Genomic DNA, 7,157 nt, shown 5'->3' on the forward strand with positions numbered 1-7,157 from the left:
GCTTGTTAAGACAGCAACATTCCTCATATCAGAGAAAGACCACTTAAGGCTACATTAAAGGAACCAGAGAAACTTATCAAGAAGATGACCTGAGACTAGATTAGAGGGCTGGAGGCCCTGCACATACCCTAATTTTATCTTAATCTCTAAATCCCACCCATTGAACTGCTGCTGTAAAACTCCTCATCAAATCCTCCTGGGTTTGGACACAGTTTTCAAGAGCAAGAGCCCATTGTGTCCCCCTTTGCCTGGCAAAGCAATAAAGCCATTTTTTTCTACTTCATCCAAAACTCTGTCTCTGAGATTCAGTTTGGCACCTGGTGCACAGAGGCTGAGCTTTCAGCATCAGATGCTCTGAAAAGAATGACTGTCGCTGGAAGGAAAAGAGAAGATCTTAAAACGTCGATAGTTGAATTGTTTATTTCTATCACACTGCTGTTGACCTTGGATTCTGCACGTCCTCAGGGAGTGTCTCTCTCTAAGGTCATTTCCAAAAAGGTGATTGGCAAGGGAAGTCCTTCTGAAAGAGATAAGTGGCTTCTTAAAGTAAACTCAGAATAAATGGACTACAAATTCTGTTTACTAAATATTTCCTGGTTGATGGACTCTAACGTGCAGCCCTGCATGGCAATTGAGGAGTAGAAGAAAGAAGAGATTGAATTCTGTCTCTGTATCGTTTGGGAAAGGCTTTTGGAAACTGCTCCAGATGGGAGATTACATAATTTCAGAGCAGTAACTCAAATCTATAGGAAAAGATGCTACTGTCTGGGTGATGTGTTTACATTGGAGACTGCTGAGACCTGTGAGAGGCTTTTGTTTTCAAATTTTTTTTTTTAATTTTTTGACCAGTTCTCGAGGCATGTAGGTTATTTGTTCTCCAAGCAGGGATTGAACCTCAGCCCTTGCAATGGAAGCACAGAGTCTTAACCACTGGACTGCCAGGGAAGCCCCTTGTGTGAGTGGCTTTTGAAAGCTTGCAGTAAAATTTGTTAAATGTATTCTTTGTAGTTTAAATCTGTATAATTCCTTGCACCACCACAAAATTTTCTGTGTGTGCAGTTTGCTTCCTTTGTTCTAAATACACTTTGCATTTTGTGTGGTTGCATTTCAACATCACAAGGTTCTGCTGCTGGCTATTCTAACCAAAGGCTTTTTCCTCCCCACTTTGAGAACAGATTGGAAGGCTGGATGCTTGAGCCAGAGCCAGCTGAGTCAAACAGTTTAAAAATTTTTTCCCTCTTCTTTCTCTTTTTTAAAAAATATCTCTTCTTTCTTTATATTTCCTTTTCTGATTATGAGCCCTCAGTTCAGTTCAGTTCAGTTGCTCCGTCGTGTCCGACTCTTTGCGACCCCATGAATCGCAGCACGCCAGACCTCCCTGTCCATCGCCAATCCCGGAGTTCACTCAGACTCTCGTCCATCGAGTCAGTGATGCCATCCAGCCATCTCATCCTCTGTCATCCCCTTCTCCTCCTGCCCCCAATCCCTCCCAGCATCAGAGTCTTTTCCAATGAGTCAGCTCTTCGCATGAGGTGGCCAAAGTATTGGAGTTTCAGCTTTAGCATCATTCCTTCCAAAGAAATTCCAGGGCTGATCTCCTTCAGAATGGACTGGTTGGATCTCCTTGCAGTCCAAGGGACTCTCAAGAGTCTTCTCCAATACCAGATATTGGGCCTTAGTGATGTTAATTTAGTAGCAGGATTCTTTTTTCAAAAAATGAATTTGTTTTAATTGGAGGATAATTACTTTATAATATTGTGATGGTTTTTGCCATACATCAACATGAATTGGCCTCAGGTATACATGTGTCCCCCCATCCTGAACACCCCCTCCCACCTCCCTCCATACTCTATCCCTCTGGGTTGTCCCAGAGCAGTGGTTTGGGGCACCCAGTAGCAGGATTCTTATATTGAGTCTAATTTTTCAAGATGATTTCTCCAGCCTCAGGATGGGACTGATCTAAAGTTTGATTGTCTGATGCAGTGAAGCTTATAATTAAACCAAAAAATAAGCTAATGTAGGAAGAGAAGGCAAAGGATTACTAGCTGAGACCTGAAGTTGTAAGATACTAAAAGAAAAAAAAAATTGGCTTTTTTTAATCCTATGTGAGATGAAAAAAAAAACCAAAACCAAAACCCAAACAACCAAGCCAACCAAACAAAACATAAGACTTGGCTTCTAAAGACAAGGCTCACTTTAGAAAAGAAAAAGAGAAAATCCATTTATTTAGGCACCTGTCAAGAAGTTTGTTCTTCCCACCAAAATAAATCACAGGTGTACCCACCGGCAAGCCCACCTAAAATAAAATAATAAAATCCTAATAAAATGCTGATCAGTTCAGATTAAGGAATAGGGTTCAAAGCATTAAAAAAAAAAAACCCCAAACCTCAAAATCTCTTTCCTTAAACCACACTTCTCCTCCTATCTTCCCCTACAAGTTGATTCATTCACGTTTTTCAATGAAGTAAAACAAGCGGCCCAACTTTAGTTTCTCTTGGGAATGGGACTTGAGGCTGCCTGAGCTGTTTCTTCTGTCTTTTTGTGACTTTCTAATGACTGAAGAGTTCCACCCACTTTGTTTAAGTCCTCTCCAGGGCTCAAATCTACACGTTGGTGGGACTTGGTTTTCGTTTTGCTTTAATGGCTCCTCCGAACCTTACTTATTCGGCAATCCTACCCACTACCTTTCTTGTTTTTCTAATCTTTAAGGGTAATAGCCCACGTCCCCCTCCCCAGCAGGCAGGCTCTTAGAGATTAAGGGTGATTGATTGATTTACAGTTTTCCTTGTTTTGTTTGGCTGGTTTGGTTGTTTTGTTTTCTTCTCACGGGGGTTAAAAGCCAAACGGTGTTTTTCTTATTACTTTGGATCTCAGCTAGCAATCCTCTGAATTCTCGTCCTAGATTAGCCCTTGTTTTTTAGTATAACTAGAGTGAAAAATTATAAACCAGTCAAAAGTTTGACAAAACATACTTTGGGTGCTAAAAGTATGCATAAGGGATTTTTGCATTTTTACATAAATAGGATTATCGTCACATATTTTTCCACAACCAGCGTTTCCAACTTCAATAATTTATTAAGAACTTCTTTCATCTTCCCTAAGTATAGCTTTGTTTCGTTAAAAAAGACTTTTTTATTACATTGTATTCAATGATACAAATGTGCAATAATTTCTATGATTGACCTGTTATTGAGGAACATTAGCTTGTTTACAATTTTTCACTATGATCAGCAGTACTATAATGAAAATCATTGGTTTATTCTGGCTTAATTGTTTCCTTTGGATAAATTCCTGGAAGTGGAATGACTGGGTCAGTGACCTCACACATTTTATATCTGATTCATATTGCCTGCTTGCCCTCTGCCTCCTCAGACTTGTGCCATTATCTCACTGGACATTGCTACTCTTTTTACCCTGACTCAGTCAGTAAGGTGGCAGTTATTTTAGAAGCTGGGGTTCTCTCCACCACAGTTAGAAGATCATACAATGCCAGATCAAACTTTCTGATGGCAAAAATACGCAAGATATGAAAAGTAGGGAGAAAGAGGAGGACGCAATGAATTTTCTACTTCCAACTTTGGTTTCTCCTTGATTTCATGAGCTGGAAGTAGAAGAAGCAATTAATGCACAAGAGAAATGTGTAAATCTGGTCTAGGGTATTTTTACCTCAGATCTCTGTACTCTTCAACTTTTCTCAGGAAAAACAAGAGCCCCCCAGTTTTGTTCCCTAAATAGGAGAAACATTGCAGAAGACAGTATCTCAGTCCAGGAATGCACAGGGTAGGGTGGAGATGGGTTGGGAAATTTATTGAGGGCCAGCCCTCTATATTCCAGGTGCTCTACATATATCGTCTCATTTAATCCCCCACAACAACCCCAGTGGGTAGTACTGTTATCACCTTTAATTTGTATTTACAGAGCAGGGACCCTAAGCTCTCAGAAGGTAAATCCACGCTATCAGAAGCATAGAATCTGGATTAGGTGGTGGTGGTGAGGTATCTGCCTTAAGAATCAGTTTTGTCATCTGACACACAGGCCTCAGGGAGTGGGGGCCTGGGTGTGGGGCAGGGAGGAGCATGGGGAAGAGGGTGGGGACAATGGCTGTCCCTGGGGGACAAATGCCTTTGTGAGCCTCGGGGAATCCGCTGGCTGTGTCTCTGTGTTCACAGATCAAGGCTCAGGATTGTCCTAAGACGCCCTTTGCTTTTGGCGACAGTAGGGCCTATGTTTGTTTCCAGAAATCGCGGTCACCATCACAATGAGGCTATGTTCATATGTAATTGGGTTTGACAGGAATTAATTTTTAATAAGAGGTTCCATTCAGACAAACAACTGCCCTGCAGGGCTGCGCCAGGGTCAGTTGCCCAGGGCTGGGCCGTGGCCCAGGGCGTGCTCTTGACTGTGGCCTGGGGAGTACGTGTGTGTGTGTGTGTGTGTGTGTGTGTGTGTGTGTGTGAGTGTGTGAGTGTGAGTGTAGAGGGGGAGTAGGAGTTGGGATGGGGTTACTGATTGGTCTTAGATCTTAAGTGAGGACCAAGCATTGGTCTTAGCAGAAACTGGAGGAGACAGCTGGCCATTTAGAATTTCCAAGAAGAATAAATATGCAGCCCCCCAGGAAACCCCTTTTGGTTCTTCATACTAAGGGTCCTTTCAACAGATTAGAGGCTTAGGGTATGCTGTTCACTGTGGTCTTGTTCAGCGCCACTTACTCTGTGCTGTTACCTAATCCTAACGACAGTCTTACATGGTACAGTGTCAGCAGTCCCATATTGCAGATGAGGAAAACCGAGTCTCAGAGAAGGCAGACTGCACACAACCAGAAAGCACGGAGGCAGACTCTATACCCTCACTGCTGAATCATTTCGTGTCCCCTTTGTGGGGATGAATCTCCATCCTTACGTTTCTCTGAGGACCAGTTATTGAAGTATTGGAAGCACTCACGCTCAAACTCTGTCGTATTTACTCCATCCTTCTCACTGACATCACATTAAACAACCATATTTATTTATGACCTCTTTTCTCCCGTGTCACACAAACTCTATGTCACTCACATCCCTTATCTGTTATTAACACCAATAAGGCGAATTTCATACCAGTTTTTGAAGATCTGGGCCTTCTGTTTTTCTCTGTTAGAGGCTGCTTGCTTTTTATTGAAGAAATGCACACTTTTGGGAAGCTTTCATTATTATTATTTTTTTTTTTTTTGGGTCCTGCGAAAAGGCAGAATCTCAAGGCTCTTCTTTCTCAGTGTGGGCGGGCCTGCCATTTCCAGCACTGCAGACTTATCCTCCAACCGCCCCCAAAACATTTATCAGGAGATGTGACTTCTCTCTGAAATTACACAGGTTGGTTTAAAAATAGACGACAGGGTTTCCCTCGGCAGGGAATGCTGTCAGGCTGCCCACTTTTGACAGCCACTTCTACCTCCCTTCTTTGGTACATGTCAGAGCATTTTTATCTTGAAAAAAAGGAAAGTGTTGTGCTTAAGTAAACTGGGGCCCTAAAATTACCAAAAAGGTTCATGTGAAGCATCTAAGGGTGTCTTAAAAAAATGCTTGAGTTTCCTGATAAAGAATTATGCACAATTTGATTTTCTATGCCTCACCATCTTTACAGGGGCATTGTTAGCATGAAAATGAATTTTAAAAATACATTCTAGCGGAGGCGGGCATCCTGACATGAAGAGTTCTGTTCTGTGTGGAAGGAGACTCGGCTGGGAGCATGAAGTAGCTTTGTTGCTGAGAATAGATCAGCTTGCATCCTGAGTGCAGCAAAGGGAGATAAAAAGTTAAACAAATAGCCCTAAGACAAAACAAATAAAAACAAAGCAAATAAAAATAAGGTTTGGAAGTAAAAACAGATTAACTGAAAAAAAAAAAGAAAAAAACAAACCCCAAAACCACCCCACATAGAAATGCTGGGAAAGAGAACAGGGGCTTCCGACTTGGGTAAATATTCTCTAGTCAAAATCTTTTCAAAATGATAGGACTGGTTGAAACATCTTGTCCTTCGTGTGCGGGAATACAAAAATCTCTGTTTCCCCCCCCCAACCTTTTGCCTCTCCATTCCTCTCCTCCTATCTGTACTGTCTGTTCCTCCCTTATATGGCTGTTCTCGGAAGTCCAGGAATTTGAGTGTTATGTGAAAGGCTAATTCTAACTGGGTTCAGGGACATTCCTGTCAAATGGGAGATGTATGGGTGTCATCCTGTGAAAGATCAACACTCCCGGCATCTGCTATTCTGCATCCCTCTTTCATCCCAGTCTCTCTAAATACCAGGCTTAGTTAAATGGCCTAACAGCCCATTATCCCCTCCCTGAGACCCCTGTTTTCAGCCACTGTTTCTTTAATTAGCAGGATAAGTGTGATTCCCTAGCATTTCTTCAACATTGTAGCTTTGCAAAAAGATGTTTATTATCTCACTGATTACACACAAAACCCTGCGAGATAAGGAGGGCAGGAATTCTTAAATCATGTTTGCTTCATAGAGACCTGAGGCTTTTGTAGGTTCTGGTTATGGCTTACGATTGCATGGCTCATTAACGGCCGAGTCCATTTCCCCTCTTCAGTCCCAGGCTCCTTGGCGCCTTCGCTGGGTGGTTTTCCCTAAACAGAATGCTTCCTGACTTTGGACATCAGACGCTATTTGTGGATCCAAGTTAGATATTATTTTGTAATGTGAAAGCTCTTCCAGGTTTATGCCTCCATATTAAAGAAGCTTTTCTTGTCTCAATCTGAATGACTTCATGCTTTCGGAGGTGTATTAGTTTCATTCATTCAACAAATATTTACACAGACTTAGTTTGAGCATATAGCAGTGAAAAACAAACAAATTCTTTACCCTCCTGGTGCTTATGCTTCAGTGGAGGAGACCAAGAATTTAAATAAAGAAATAAGTATATATATGATAGGTCTGGTGGTAAGAAGTGGAAAGAAAGAAAAGCAAGGTCAATGAAGTATTGTGCATTTATATGAGATGGTCAGGGAAGGCTTTTTGTTACAGAGATATTTGATGAGATACCTGAAGATCTAAGGAAGTGGGAGCTCCAGATATTTGGATGAGGAGGAAGCATTGTAGGGAAGATGATGGCATGTGCAGAGGCCCTGCTACTACTAAGTCACTTCAGTCGTGTCCGACTCCGTGCGACCCCATAGAC

The sequence above is a fragment of the Bubalus bubalis genome, chromosome 4, assembly GCF_019923935.1.
Source record: "Bubalus bubalis isolate 160015118507 breed Murrah chromosome 4, NDDB_SH_1, whole genome shotgun sequence".
NCBI lineage: Eukaryota > Metazoa > Chordata > Mammalia > Artiodactyla > Bovidae > Bubalus > Bubalus bubalis.